General features: G+C 37.3%; 1 long non-coding RNA gene across 1 annotated transcript in view; it reads left to right on the plus strand.

Moving 5' to 3' along the window:
* Nucleotides 1-923: 923 nt before the first annotated feature.
* LOC110470852 (uncharacterized) overlaps nucleotides 924-15129 on the plus strand; it is a 113942-nt gene continuing 99736 nt past the window's right edge. Inside the window, exons 1-2 of the long non-coding RNA XR_014954387.1 lie at nucleotides 924-7029; nucleotides 10931-11034. This is a non-coding gene — a long non-coding RNA (uncharacterized LOC110470852). The remainder of the gene's footprint in view (nucleotides 7030-10930; nucleotides 11035-15129) is intronic.

The following is a 15129-nucleotide window of genomic DNA, read 5'->3' on the forward strand; positions in this document are numbered from 1 at the left end:
GCCTAGGTTTTAACAATACATGTCAAAACAAACAATTTGTTTTCAAATGTGGTTGGTGTCTTGCAATTAAGGACGTGAGCCATGACATATCCAGTTACTAAGTCTACACAGAGTCTCCTTGTGTGCTTGACCGTACTGACACGCAGGTTTCATTAACGATTATGGCTCATTAGGCGACTGGGACTAGACTGCTCTTATTGGACTGGATGTGAATCTGGAGACAACTTAATTTCCTTTTCACTGCCAAAGCACCTTTGGACTAGGGACTCTTTTTCTTAAGATCACTGAAAGCATTTACGAAGGTTTGCAAATATCTGTCTTTTATATTCTTTCCAAAGAAGTACTCCTGTTCTTATTAAAAATATTCTTTCATACTTTACCATTTCAAGGACTCCTTGTATTTCTTCCTTGTCATTTTGGTCTGGCATGATGATCACAGACTTAATCACTTCAAAAACAAACTCATAACCTTTTATCACTTGCAATGTTTTCCATGTTCATTAGTCCCAGGAATCTGCATGCTTGATTGTTTAATTTGAAATCTGTTGCTCTGTTTTTCTCTAAAGCTTTCCAGAGATATAGGTGATATTCTTCTGCTTTTTTTTTTTCTCATAAAAGCAGAATCTCATGTTTTTTCTCAAAACATGAACTTTCTGACTCTTAGAACATTCTGTGACACTAGAATCAAAAGACAGTAAATGAACTAATGTAGGCTTTTCCCTTAAAAATATCTACCAGAAATATTTTGAAATATATAATAAAATAATTATTGGGTTGTCTGAATACTTCAGTATTGTTTTCTCTTTGCTTTTCTAAAAGACTCATGTAGTTCTTTTTAGCTATATTTCAGTAAAAACTTGTGACATCTTTTTCTCTTTAATGACCACTGAGTGTACTCACTCAGTGGCCATTCTAGTGACTGTATGACTGTAGAACAATGAGTTGGATTCATTCTTGATTGACCTTTATTAAATCTCATCTTTTTGTTGTTCCTTGAAAGAGAATGTCAAATTTCTAGAATTGTTTTGGTCTCTCCTGCCTCCAATAAATGCAGTATTGCCATGTTAGAGTTCTGCATTAATTGTTTTAAAGTCTACTTTTATATCTGCATCTTTTATTCATTAGCCAAAATCCACTTTCAGTTCATTTAAGATAATTATAATCAATAGTTATGACCTTTTATGGAACCAGATAGTGGAAAAAATAGCTTTCCCCTACCCCAAATTCAGCCACCTGTCACTATCCAAAGTGCTGAGAACACATGCATGTGCCCATACAGATGAAGAATCTTTGCTAAATACTGTTTTTGAAGATATTATCTCTGTGAGAGAGATGCAACTCCAGAGAAGCAGAGAGGCAAGGCTGTAAGCAAGGATCAGATGTATTTTGAACAAATCCTGAGAGTGCAGCTTGAAGAAAAGGTAAGATTAAAAGCTTTTGAGAAAAATCCTGATTGAAAATAGCACTAACAACTGTGTCCAAAACCAATGTTTAATAAATTTTAAATTTCTTTATTTCTTACTAATTTCCATACTTTGTTATGAAAAACAGGCTTCTGAACATTTTCACAAAAAACAAGATTATCAAAGAAAAATCTGACTCTATTACCAGTTTCTCTTTGAGATAGAAATCATAGTTACATCTTCTTGTTTCGGTAGAAGGCAGACACAAATATATGTGTACATATGTGTGTATGTCTAGCCTTCTAATGATGATTTTATAAATGTAAATATAAACATAAATAAATAAACATCAGAAAACTTAGTCTGAATGGAGTGATCTGTATTCCCTAAGTCTCTGTGCTTTTTATTTGCCGATTACACATTACTTATTCACTTTCTGTTTCTTAGGCCATTACAAAATCAGTGTGTCAAAACATTGGTTATTGGTCTGTGCTGTTGCAGAAGAATGTGCCAACTACAAAACACAGACAGAAGCATGTGAATTATGACAACTTATTTTTCTTATACAATCCTTTTCCTTAATAAACATAAGTAAGCATAGCATTTGGTCTTCATTTTGAATTTTACTTATAGCTTATTATTAAGGAGTTGTGACCTTTGAATTGGTTTTCATATTCATTTCTGTATAAGTTTGTGCAGAAATTATTTTTATTCTTTTAAAGGAGATTGAAATTGGATTACTTTTTAAATAAATAGCTGAATACAAATTTACCTTCTGAAGCATTAATTGTCTACTTGTTTAAATATTTATTAGGACTTTTATGAAAAATATATTACTTACTGGACTGCTAATTCATAACGTAGCTCTTGAATAACATGCAATTCTGCAATTCTAAAAAGTTTTTGTAATATCAGTAGTCTTTTTCATTTAACACTGATATTTGAAAATTTCTGTATTAAACCAAAGTCCAGTGTACATTAATATAATTAAGTACCTACTTAACAGCAAAATGAGGCAGTTTTTTATTGATGAAGAAAAACAAAATTTTGCCATCTAGGTTTCTTCGTTGGTATCTGAATATTGCAAAACTCAGATTTATACCCTTCCTATTTATCCCATGGGGTTTCTTTACTGCATTAAAACCTCATAGTAAAAATCCACCTGCTGAGTAGGCTCTTGTCATCTTTCTTAGTTCTGGGCAACTTAGTCTATTCAGCTGGGATGTTTCCCTTAGGAAGACAGGAACAGTAAAATGGTTCTCCCCTCCTGTTTGTTATCTTACAGCAGACAGTTCTAGTAAAGTTGCAGAGACAAATATTTAATGTTTGCTAATAGAGGACTTGAGATTTATTGTGGTATGTTTGAACAGTCACCCTCTGACTTATATCCACCCTCCACATCTTGCCTTTTGTATGCTGAGGGTGTGATGTTTCCTTCTTACTTTCTTAGCAGACCTTTGTTTGGGATGCTGAAACTTAACTTGGAGCTTTGAAAAGTGAAAAATTTGCCCTGTGCTAATAAGGATTTTCCTTGCTTTGCCCTAAAAAGATAAACATTTTACTGTTAAGCTGAAGGTTTGCACCTCCACTTTCAACCTAGAGATCCTTAAAGATGTATTGCTGAAGCCCAGTTGGAAAAGTGAAGCCCATTGTATAGAAGAAGAACGTGCAATGACGAGACCTTCAAGTTGGAATGTGGCTTTGGCACAGCCACCACTAAAATTTGTGTGGATGCTCCCAGCACCCTTCTCTTCACTCTTCTGCTCACTGATGAAAATAGGGCAATCCTCCCATGGTGCTGTATGTGGTGTGCAAGAACATGGAAGGAGCTTATTTTAGCTGGCTTTGTATGTTTGTAAAAACGAATGTAAGTTGTGATTCTGCACAGACCTAGCACTGTGGTGTCTTACCTCCAGTGAAAATTGGATTAATTGAATTTAAATGAATGCAATTCCTGTAAAGAGATATTAATATATGTTATTGTTGGCATAAAAATATTTTTATTGACTTTCCACTGTGAATTTTTCCATTTTTTTGTCATGAATGAGATGCTTCTCTATAATTTATTTTGCATGAGAGCAGTTATGTAGAAAACTGAAACTTATAGGATTGCAGTCTTCATAGATCTTTGCATTCAGGCTTCAACAATGATATTCAGCATTTTCAGAGATAAGTAGCACTGACTGGTGTTCACATGGATACCATTGCTTCTGATGGGAGAATATCATCAACAGCTGTATGTGGTTGATTTGCAAAAGCTGTCATTAGTAACAGTATCTTATTTTTCTGCACCAAAATTTATTTTTCTGTCCAAAATTTGCTAACAAACATCCTGCTTATAGAATTTAAGATATGAATGGTTCTGGTTTGTGAGGGAAGGAGTTGGATTTTGCTGTACACACGTATACACTTCCCTACTTGTCTCTGCCAATACACCACAATCTCGATTAGTGATACAGCCTAATATTCCAATCTTTCACATCTCCTGAGTCCAGATTTCCACCCATGCAGAACTGTGCCATATTTGGAGGTTCAGCGGGGTGTGATAAACAACTCATTTGAGACTAAAAACAGTTTTTGAATTTAGATCTCCTGAGGTAGAAGGCTAGCTCACTTATAATTTATGTTATCTAGCTCATTCATTACAAAGATTTTCTGCACCAGAAACACCTTGACAGGTGTTAGTACAAGACACAATAGTTACAATTAATGCAACAGCTTTATTAAATTTGACATTGACATGTGCATTAATAATCCTTGGACTGGCATAAGCTCAGTTACAATTTGAAGGTTTGCTTATACATGTGCATATTTGTGCTTGGGCTATCACACCCAAAGCCCTTTTTCCTTGTCTAATCCCTTCTGTCACATCAGTATTATAAAGCAGATGTTTACTATAAATTATAACTCTTTAATATATGAGTATATAAGGATGCAAAGTGAGTTTACGACTTTTCAAGATTGTGCCTAACAAATCAAACTACATATTAACATCAATCCTACAGATTCATTTACAAATAAGATTACCTCAAATGCAATATTGCATAACTGAATACTAAAACTCTTAGAGAAAGAAAGTATTTAGCAACACTAGAAGTACCAAAATGTATCAAGTCTGAAAGAGACAAAACCTGAAAGGAGAAAAGTAGTCTCTTTTGCTAACACAGTGAAAATTTTCTGCATTGTTTATTTTCTTAATATTCTTTTCCACTCTCTGTTGTTTGAATTCCTTCCTATTCTGACAAAAAAAAAAAAAAAGAAAAATAATTTTTTTCAAATTGTTGAGTTTCTATGACATGGTAATTTGAAAATGAAAAAAAAAAAAAAACCCTGAAGTAATTGTAATTCATCTGTAAATCTGCTAATTGCACTTTAACCCTTGCTGAGTTGATGGCTTTGAGTACAGCTATACCAGTAGTGCATAAAATTTTAACCCCTTTTCTTTTGTCCAGAATTAGTCTGAATGTGTCCTTTAACATGCGTGAAAACAAATAGAATTGTTTAGAACAAGTCAGAAGGAAATGGAGCCAAACTAGGAAAAAGAATGCTCACAGTAATTTAAAAAATAAAGGAACCTCTGAAGATGCATTTACAAGTGGTTTCAGTTTTTCCTTTAGAATAAAGCAACATTTCTCAAGTTCATATATTTTGAAATTTATTTTTTATGAGGACACTAACAGACATACTGCACAGAAAAAACTTGCAGTGGTGGTGGTTTGGATGACCTTTTAGTCTAAAATTAAGGGAAAAAGGTAACATGCTTCTTCTGACCCACTTTGAGTTCTTTTTGAGATGCTGTTTGACTTTTTATCTTTTCTATCTTTTTTTTTTTTTTAACTTTAAATTTGTTACTTAGCTTTTAAATTTTAGTTATATCACATACTAGGACCTCTGGCATTATTTGTTCTCTTTGTCTTTTCTCCTCTTTTTCTCTCTTGGTCTTGTTTTCTCTTTTGTCTGGGATTTATAGGACAAATTACAGATGTCTACAGTGAGGGTGTGAAACATAGATGTCTGTGCCTGAACTCCTATGGCTCATCCTAAAGAAAGTAAGACGGTACTGAATACAGTTTATCTCATCCTAATGCAAACATTTTAAATGGGTCAGAAGAAACACCTTAAAAGTGCCTCTTCCTCCCTATTGACTGCAAAAGGTGACAAGAGGGAACAACAGAAAGGGATGTGTGTAATAGCAGGAGTCTAAAAGTAATAGAGGCATCTGAAAGGAAGTGATAACATTTTGTTATCTACTCTCTTATATAGTATTAATTTCCATGAGTGCTGCTGATACAAGATCAATCTCTGTCATAGGGAATGCTGCTCCTTGCAAGTCGCAGTCTGCTTTCCAGTGCTTGGATTTTTTAGAGGAGTCACTGCATCTCCCTTTCATTGGGGTTCAGGAAGGAATATCAGTATTGCGCAGTGATAAAGCAAGAGAACAAACACAACTCATTACATATTTATCATCCAGTTTCTGATAGAACAAATGCATGTCAGCTAAACAAATTTTTATGAGAATAGTTTCTTTTTTGTCTTTGGCTCTCCACTTAAAAAGAGGTAATTTTTACGTTCTAACCACATTGTACTAAAACTCAAGTAAGTTTGGAGCAATAAGGGAGAGTAAAGCTGAGCTAGGATTTATTTTAATTTTTAAATCAGTTCTCCTTGTACTACTTTTATATTTTTCTTATCAAAAGGGTTACAAGCCAACACTTAAAAAATTTTCTTACCTTTTAAAGACAATGGTTAATATGGTTAGAGGGTTGCAAATCTATGCAATGTTATTCCTGACAGGACCTTTCCATGTCTTCATATGCCAGATTTCTTTTCCATTCCTAGCAAAAGTGATCTTCTGATTTATTATTTAAGACTCTATTTCTAACCAGTCCTCTTCTTGTAGTTTAGCTTGTGGCTGTGCTTTTTTGATCAGGATTCCCAGTGCACAGCACTTGTTCATGAAATGTTCAAAGTTGGTTATGCCTTCTCTTTTCATTCAGGAATGCAAACAGCATTGTATTACTTGGGATAAAGGTGGGGACCTGTGAAAATACCCCAGTGGAACCAGACAACTGAAACAATAGCAGTCACCAGCAGGACATTTGAAATACATTCCAGTGTGGAGGTATTTTCTCAGGTTTTGTGTTTTTAAGGGTATGGGACCTTGTGACAGAGAAGCAAAAGCTCAGAGAAAGGAGGAAAGAAACAGGCCAGCATAGAAGGAAAAGGATGTTTTCAGTAGCTGGATAACAAAATAAAGTCTGAATGGGTTATTTTTGAAGGCGAATGTTACCCAACATTGGGAAGAGAGGGTTAAAACTGGAAAATTTGTCAAAGCGGAGGGAATAGTTTTACTCAGTGACCTTGCAGCTGCGGATGCTAAAAATGTCACTGTGGGAAAACCCTATTTTTTATGCCTTATCTTGTCCAGCCTCTCCCTATTTTGACAAGTAGAATTCCTGCGGAGAGAGAACACACTCACAGACATGAGAGTGAAGCCATGAACAAAGCTTTTGTTATAGTGAGGTGCAGAGTGCCCCTCTTCCCCCTCTGCTGCCCTCCAGGATGAGCTGAGCCTAACCGAGCCTGTGTGTCCCCGTGTGTCTCTGCTGCTGGAGTTGTCAGAGAGGTAATGAAATAAATCTGCTCTTTGTATTTCCGCTGGGGTTTGATGGTTGCCTTTGGTTACCTGTGTTTGTTGATTCACACATCTACCAAGAGCTGGAGGCACGTAGCAAGCCTTGTCTAATTCCAGTTGAGCTCAAGAAAACCAGTATGTCCAATTTGTTGTAGATAGAGTAGGTTGAGTCAAATATATCTGAAACATCAATATGTTCCTCTAGTTGATTTTTCTCGTCCCCAAAGTAGTGTAAAATTAGATTAATTGGTCAAGTCAAATAATCTAATGGTACGCAGGGGAGTAGAATAGTTGGCATTGGCCTAAATGCACAGATGAAAACAGTAGTTTTCAGCAAATGCTGAATTTTTGCCTCTCTCTTCTGTCATTTTTGCACTTGAGAGGCCTGTGGGCTCTACTGTCATTTCACTGTCTAACCACTCACTGGTTGCACTGGTGGCAATATATTTTTGTAGGTCAAAGTGATCCTCCACATGTGTTTTACTGCAATAAACCTGAGGGATTACATTTGTTGTTTTTTTTTTCCCTAGCTGCTGTTGTCTTTTTTTTTTTTTAGATTATCCCTGTGCTTCTTATCAGCACAAAAATTGGGCATTCTTCCTCATGATATACCTTGATGAGGGCAATAGATGCAAAGATTTTGAATGTCAAAGTCTTCATTATTGAAACTTGAAAAGCCTCATTAGTAAGAAACAAAACAGAAACACCTACATCCGTTTTACTTATCTGTGTCATCTGTGACAGTTCAGAAAGACAAACATGTTTCCCCTCTATTACTGGCATCATTCAAATCATAAAGCTTGAAGGAAAATAAATACATGAAACTACTGAAATATTTAATTACGGCTTTAGCCTAACGTGCCAGCTGAATTTGAGCCAGCAGTGTGCCCAGGAGGCCAAGAATGCCAGTGACATCCTAGATTGTATCAGAAACAGGACCAGCAGGACCAGGGCAGTGACTGTCCCCCTATACTCAGCAGTGGCGAGTCCACACCTTGAGTCCCATGCTCTGTTTTTGGCTCCTGACTACAAAAAAGGCATCCAGGAGCTGGAGTGAGTCCAGAGTAGGGCAATGCAGCTGGGGAAGGGTCTGGAACACAAGTCCTAGAAGGAGCAGCTGAGGAAGCTGAAGGTGTTTAGCCCGGAGAAGAAGGGAGGCCTTATGGCTCCCTACAAATATCTGAAAAGAGATTGTAGCAAGGTGGGAGTAGGTCTCTTCTCCCAGGTAAAAAGTGAGAGGACAAGAGGAAAAGGCCTCAAGTTGCTCCAGAGGAGGTTTAGATTGGATATTAAGAAAAACATTTTTTCACTGAAAGGGATGTCAAACACTGGAACAAACTTTCTAGGAAGCTCGTTACATCAAGAATCCCTGAAGATATTTAAAAGATATGTAGATGTGCCACTTAGGGACATGATTTGGTGGTGGACTTGGCAGTATTAGGTTTATGGTTGAAACTGAAGATCTTAAAGGTCTTTTCCAACCTAAAAATTTCTATGATTCTGTGATTCTATGTATTGCAATATTATTCAGAACTAAGTAATGCCAGGAAATACTTGGCAAAATTCTATTTTCTTGAATGATGTCCAGTGCTCCTTGAAATCTGAAGCAGAATATCTGTGTTATTTCCATAGGAACTAAGATAAACAACCTTTCCAGAGCATTTCAAAAGGAGAATAAAAGATTTAATTACTCCTTTTTGATCTAAAACTAAAAAATTGTCTAAAACTGAGTCACTAAGGAGTACACACATGAAGCCTTCACAGATCATCTTCTGTGTAGTGCATGTACAAAAACTGCTTCTACATTATTAAAACCTTTAATTACTGTGGTTGTGGTTTTTGTTTTGGTGTTTTGGTTTTTTTTTTTCAGCAAAGCACTATCTACAACCTATTGGTAAACTGTTGTCTGCAACATGTAAAAAATACAACAGGTAAATGTATCAGCTGCACAAATATATGTACTATGAGATGAAAGAAAATACTGTGAGTGCAGAACTGCTACCACACTCCCCACAGTCTCATTCTCACTTGTTTCTCTGGTATACATGTGTGGTTAGCTAGCAAGTCACTTGATTACTATGTGGGAAGTGTCTAAGTTCAAAGTTAGTATTGCATCTCTATTTTCCCTTTGGAGATTTTTTCTTCCTTACCAGTCTTTTTCTTGTTTCTACTTTTTATTTTTTGAAATGAAGCTCTTAATTTCAAACAAACTTTTTCATTTTACATTTTGCTGTACATTTCCCCCCCAGAGGATTAGAGGATGGCTGAAATAACTTGAAAATAAAGCCAAATATTAAGCTGAATTTTTGTTGTTGGTTTCTCAACTGAATTTTAAAAAAAAAAACAAAACAAAAACATCCACAGTTCACACAAATCTACTTGAAAGGCTTTTGTAGTGATTGTAGAGATGCATATGAATAAGCATATAGCACATAATTCATGCAGTAAACATTTGACTTCTCAGATGAATGCCAATAGCATTTGGGCTAATGTAGCTCATTGTGCTTGTGTGCTGTCAAGGTCTTCTGAGATCTTGTGTCATGCTTTTCATTTTCTCCACCTGGGCTCATGACTTACTTTCCAGTTATTCTGTCATTTACATTACTCCTTTTTTTTCTGCATAGCTGCTAGTAAATGAAACCACTTGTGCCCATGAGGAGACACATTTATTCCTTTATTGAAATGTGTCTCATTTTATGCTTCAGCACCAAAAATATGACATGGTTTCTGTTTATTTTTATGTAAATGTTTTAGGTGCTAGTGTTTCATTATTTATTTTTTGTCTCTTGGGTTCTACATGCTAATAGCAAATCAGTTCTTTCACATAGCTTTCTTTTATTCAGATGTTTATTCAGGGTTTCTAATGCAATGGAAGAGTTAGAGGATGCTTAACTTTTTTTACTCTTGTAGTTTAAGTACAAATTCTTCAAAGTGAATGTTTCTACTAGAGTAAAGCCTGGATTGTGAGATGTGTTTGGAAAAGTAATTATTGCACCTGCACTTGCTATACGTAACCCCAGTCTGATGTATCAGCTGAGCTGATAGGGAGCAGGCTGGGGAATGTGAAATAGGCTGAATAAGGTATGGGACAAAATAGCTTGGAAAATACAGCATTTTTTTATTTTGAGTCTCACTGTACTGAGAGCCAAGGAAATGTGTGTTCTGTCCATCTGTAAAGCAAATCAAGTAAGATGAAACTGCATTAGTTTTATACAGGAATATTATAATAACAATAGCATCAACAGCAGCAGCAACAACAGCAATAATAATAATAATAAAGGATGTAATTAAATTCTTTACAAAGCCTATGCTGAGTAAAAAAATCACAGATTTAAACTGACTACATTTATTTACAATATTTTCTTTCACATTCTCCTCAACTTATAATATCACAAGACCTCGATTCTTTAAGTGGGATGTTGCTACTGCTGCTTTACTTTGAGCTTTTCAAAGGATTTATTATTGATAATTAATTTTAGATAGGAAATGCAGCTCCTTTCTAGCCATCAAAACTACCCTCATGAAAATAAGCAACAAATAAGAATAAACTTTTGCCTAAATATATGACAAAATAAGTCTGTTCCTCTTATATTCACATCTTATATTTTTGCTTTTAATGTTGTCTGCCTTTCTAACTTGGTTTTAATCTACTTTTCAGGGTTAATCTCAGCAACATCACTGTGTTACAATTTTTGCAGACAGGTGTGAGAGAATCCTGATAACTGGTCTCTTTTCATCCTTGATGACTGGTACTGAGTCTTCATGCATCTTCTACTAAGACTCTACTAAGTAGAGTCCATTGACTTCAGGTCAGCTTAGTTAGGCTGAGCTGCTAGTGGCCTGCCATATCAGCCACTGATTTATTATTACTCTGTACTTTTTCTTTTCTCAGATGCAGCTTGGTTTGGGTCATCCAAATGAATCCTAGACTGGATGTGTTGTCTGAAGCCTATTGCAGCACTCACGGAAGCCCTCTGGATGGGAAGGCACTTACAGGTATATCGGGGGGTTGGTGCCTTTGCACTGTAGAAGGTTTCAATGTTTAATTTGTATAGTTGCTTAGTTGGCTCATAGTGAGTCTGAGAAGCCTTAACTATTTATCCTAACAGCATCTCTGAGAGCTAGGGAATTGCTTTTCTCACTGTTTTACAGCTAGAGAGCTGAAATGTGCTGCTAACCAGCTTTCCCAAGGTCACATAATAAATCTGCAGTGTAGAAGGAAGCTGTCTAGAGCCCTAACCTCTACCAGTGTGATCCTCACTCCATCAGTGTGATCCTTCCTCTACCAGATACAAAGCAAGAGCAAACTAAAACCTAAGCCTCAGAGGGAGTTTTCCAGGCTGCTTTGGCAGCATGTTGTATTTTTAACTATTTCTATTAGTTAAAGTTTTTCCTCTACGCTTAACCTGGATGTTCTCTGCTGCAGCATGAGCCTGTTAGTTCTGTCCTCATTGACTAAGAAGAATAATTTGTCCCTATCCTCTTCATAGTAACTCAATGTATTTGTAGATGTCATGCCTCCCTTCAGTGTTCTTTTGTTTAGTCTGAACATGCCTAGTTCACTTAACCTTTTCCCACAGATCTTATTTTATCTTTTTTGTTGCTCTCCTCTGAATTCTTTCCAATTTGTCTGCCTTTTTGAAAATGTTGTGCCCAAAACTAAACACAGTAACCCAACAGAGGCTTAATCAGTGTCAAGAAAACTGCAATCCCCAGCAATCCCCAGGAACAATAAATCAGGTAAGGAAGGCGAGAGACTGGCATGTCCGGGTAGGGAACTGCAGGTCAAACTAAAGGAAAAGAACAAATGCACAGGCAGTGGAAACAAAGACAGGTAACCTGGAAAGAAGAAGAGTATAGAGATGAAATTTGTTTGGGTCGGGATGGGGTGAGGAAGGCCAAGGTGAAACTGGAACTGAACCCAACAAGGGAACAAAGAAAAACTAGAAGGGCTTCCAACAGTATATGAGCCAGAAAGGGAAGATCAAAGAAAGTGTACTGCCCCTGATAAACAGTTTTTGTCAGTGAACAGGGAATAACAGATGAAGAGAAGGCTGAGGAACTCAACTAGGGGAGCACAGGCCTTCCCACTGTAAATAAAGGTCATGTTCATGGCAGCCTGGAGAACCTGAATAAGTTTATGGAACCCAATGAAATGAGTTCCAGAGCTCTGAGCGAATTGGCTGATGTTGTTGCCAACCTGCATCCTGTGATATTTTAAAAGTTATGGTAGTCAGGTGAAGTCCAGGTGACTGGATAAAGGTAAATATTTTACCTATCTTTAAAAAGGATTGAAATGAGGACTCTAGGAACTACTGACCAGTCAGCTTCCCAGCTGCCTCTGGGAAGGGCATGGGACAGATTCTCCTAGAAGCTTTGCTGAGGCACAGGGAGGACAGGGAGGTGATTTAGGATAGCCAGCCAGCAGGTCAAGTCCTCCCTGACTAACTCAGTGACCTTCTATGATGGGGTCACTGCATCAGTGGACAAGGGAAGGGGGCTACAAATGTCATTTATCTGGTCTTCTGTAAAGCCTTTGACAGAGTCCCTAAGAATATCCTTCTCTCTAAATTGGAAGAGATTGATTTGCTGGGTGGACTGTTTGATGGAATGTTGTTATCCAGAGTGGTTAACCAGAGCCATGTCATCTACTATTGGTAGCATCCGGGGGATAGCAGTTAACAACTCAGAGTCCTAATGACATCAGTGATGAGTGGTATCTCTCAGAGACCAGTGTTACTTAATAACTTCATTAATGACACAGATGAAGGGACAAGGTACACCTCAGCAGATTTGCAGATGACACCAAACTGAGCAGTGAAGTTGACACACCTGAAGGACAGGATGCTATCCAGAGGGACCTGGACAAGCTCAAGAACAGGGGCAAAAGGAATCTCATGGGATTTAACCATCAGTGTCAACACAGGCTGGGGGATGTATGTATGGAGTTCAGTCCTGCTGAGAAGGACTTGGGGGTGCTGCTGCATGAGAGGCTGGACATGGACATGACCCAGCCATGAGCACTCACTCAGCCCAGAAAGCCAAACCTGTTCTGGGATGCATCCAAAGCAGTGTGGACAGCAGGGAGAGGGAGGGGGTTGTGCCCCTCTGCTCCCCTCTGGTGAAACCCCACCTGGAACACTGCATCCAGCTCTGGGGTCTCCAGCACAGGAAGGACCTGTTGGAGTGAGTCTAATGGAGGTCCACCAAGTTGATCAGAGGAATGGAGCAGCTTTCTTATGGGGAAAGACTGAGGGAATTGATTTTGTCCACCTGGAGAAGAGAAGGTTTTGGGGTGACCTAATTGCAGGCTTCTAGCATCTGAAGGGAGACTATGAAAAAGATGGAGACTATTTACAAGAGCATGTAGTGACAGGGCAATGGGGAATGGCTTCAAACAGAAACTAAGTAGGTTTAGATCAGATATAAGGAAGATATTCTTTATTGTGAGGGTGGTAAGGCACAGGAACAGGTAGCCTGGAGAAGTTGTGGGTGCACCATGCCTGGCAGTGTCCAAGGCCAGGTTGGATGGTGCTATGAGCAACCTGGCCTAGTGGTAAGTGTCCCCGCCCATGGCAGAGGGGACTGGAACTAGATGATCTTTGAGGTTCCTTCCAACCAAAGCCATTCTATGATTCTATGACTCTATAAAAAAACCAAAATAATTACGTTGCTTGTTTCATATATGATGTCTATTATCACAATACAATATAAAACTTTTCTTTGTTAAAGTGTGCTCTTGTGATTGTATTTAGTCTTTAATTTACAACAAAGCCAATACTTTTCATGTAGCATTTTTCTTGCTAACATGCTATTAGTTTTCATACCCACTGACTTGGTAAATATGCTTCACTTATCCTTATTACTGTTACTTTCTTGTTACTGCTTGCTTTCTCTGACTAATCTGAATTAGAGTAAGTCTTGTAAATTAAGGTGGGTAGGGTCCATTCAGATTTGAGTGGACTACAAGGCACTTAGAGTGGGTGGAAAAGAGATGTTTGGTGAAATTTGTTGAATTACTACTGTTTTACTAGCATGTTACTGAGTTGTGGTGTCTGCTTTTAAATCCATTATCATGTTCTTCTTTCAAACGTCTCTGCTAAAGAGCTAACAATTCCTTGATTTTTCTTAACAAATTCCATGACTGTAAGATGCTTTGACAGAAATGTCTTTGTCTTTTTTTTTTTTTTTTCTTGACCAGCAGCAGGCTTTCTGCAAAGAAATGTAAGACTAAGAAAGAGACATCAAAACAATGTTGTTTTAGATTGGGTTTTTTTTGGTGCAAATCTCTTAAGGGTCATTGATACCATCCTACAGTGGACTTGTCTTTATTGAATCACCTTTTATTTATTTTCAACAAAGGTAATATCTTAAACATATCAGGGTCATATATGGTAAATATGCTATTCAGTGTTTATTTTATATATTATACAGTTTTAATTACTATGGTAGCTGAATTTGTGTCATATACCAGTCTTTAAACCTGTGGTTAGTCATTACACAGGTGCCAGTTCTCTGTCTTCTAAACATTTGTGTATTTCTATGGTGTGCCAGTCCATAATAGTTCAGCCTTGAAAGTTGCTGCATGAATTAATAGTTCCCCCTGGTGACAGCTGGTATACAGTGATTTACATTTTTCCGCATGTAGCCAGATTTTAATTTATTTACTCAAAATATTGAAGATTAATATTTCAGTTTTTAACCTAAATATGAAAGGACAGCCTGCACAATGCTAAATGTAAATATCTTGAGTCCTGTATCAGCTATTATAGAAAAAAATCCGAGTTAGATATTAGAGACCTAAGCTCCAAGAGAGCTGCTGAGCTGATGTAAACCAAACATCTTTGAGTGACATATTTGCCTCCATTGTTCACAAAAGGCCACAGCCTCAGCCAGTTTCTAATCACACTGTACTTCAACACAAGGCACTATAACTCAGAGCAGAGGGAGAGGGAGAAAGCAGTTTGTTAAAAACTGTAAATCAAAAAACTCCTGTATCACACTACAGTTGATTTAGCGTTCTTTTGTTCCAGGCTGCTACCTGACACGCATCTAGCTGGGCACTCATCAAAAGAGAATGTGTAACTATGT

The sequence above is a fragment of the Lonchura striata genome, chromosome 1 (genome assembly GCF_050655825.1).
Source record: "Lonchura striata isolate lonStrDom1 chromosome 1, ASM5065582v1, whole genome shotgun sequence".
Classification (NCBI taxonomy): Eukaryota; Metazoa; Chordata; class Aves; order Passeriformes; family Estrildidae; genus Lonchura; species Lonchura striata.